Here is a 742-nt window from a genome sequence, read left to right as displayed (position 1 = left end):
AGGTTTCTGAGGCATATACTAATGTAGATATACAGACCGCGAGATAAACTACAGTCTTCGTTCCATATTTGAGGTCATTGTTGAGAAAAACTCTTGTTCTCAAACGTCCAAATGAAGCTGAGGCTAAATTGACTCTCGTTTGAGTTTCCATAACCAGTGAGCAGGTGGGTGTGAGAGTGCTACCAAGGTACTTACACTGGGTTACTATTGTGATAGGATCTCCATCTGACGGAGATGATTGATGAGTTATGTGATGCCACTGTAGATGACCATGGCGGCCAGTCCTGGGATGTTCACTGAGACTATGCCTTGAGCCTCTGATGGTTGGGCTCTGTTTAGCAGCTCTTGCTCAGTGAGGTCTCTCAGTGTTTCCGCCTTCTATGTGGCATGTTGAGCTATATGAAATGAACTGGAGGCGAGCGTTCCAGCATATTGTTAACTTGAGGCAGTTGAGTTTTAGGAGTGGTCCTTGTGTCTCTTTCTGTCCTCCTGCCGAGCGGTGGCTCTATGTGAGTTTTCTGCCATAATATCATCCCTGGTTCTATTCTGATATTTAGTCCAAGTTTCAGCCTCATAGTTCTGGCTAGCTTGGTCTCAGTAGAGTTGAATGATATGTTCTCACGAGCTGCTCTGTCTCTCCCAGGATATTCCAAAGATACCTTATGGGATCTAGTGTGGAAGTTTTTTCCACCATTTGGATGGCGGCGTCTGTAGGGCGTCCTGTGGGGTTTCTGAGGCATAT

This window comes from Homarus americanus, unplaced genomic scaffold (genome assembly GCF_018991925.1).
Source record: "Homarus americanus isolate GMGI-L3 unplaced genomic scaffold, GMGI_Hamer_2.0 scaffold46583, whole genome shotgun sequence".
In the NCBI taxonomy this organism is placed as follows: domain Eukaryota; kingdom Metazoa; phylum Arthropoda; class Malacostraca; order Decapoda; family Nephropidae; genus Homarus; species Homarus americanus.
This window is presented reverse-complemented; position numbering follows the sequence as displayed.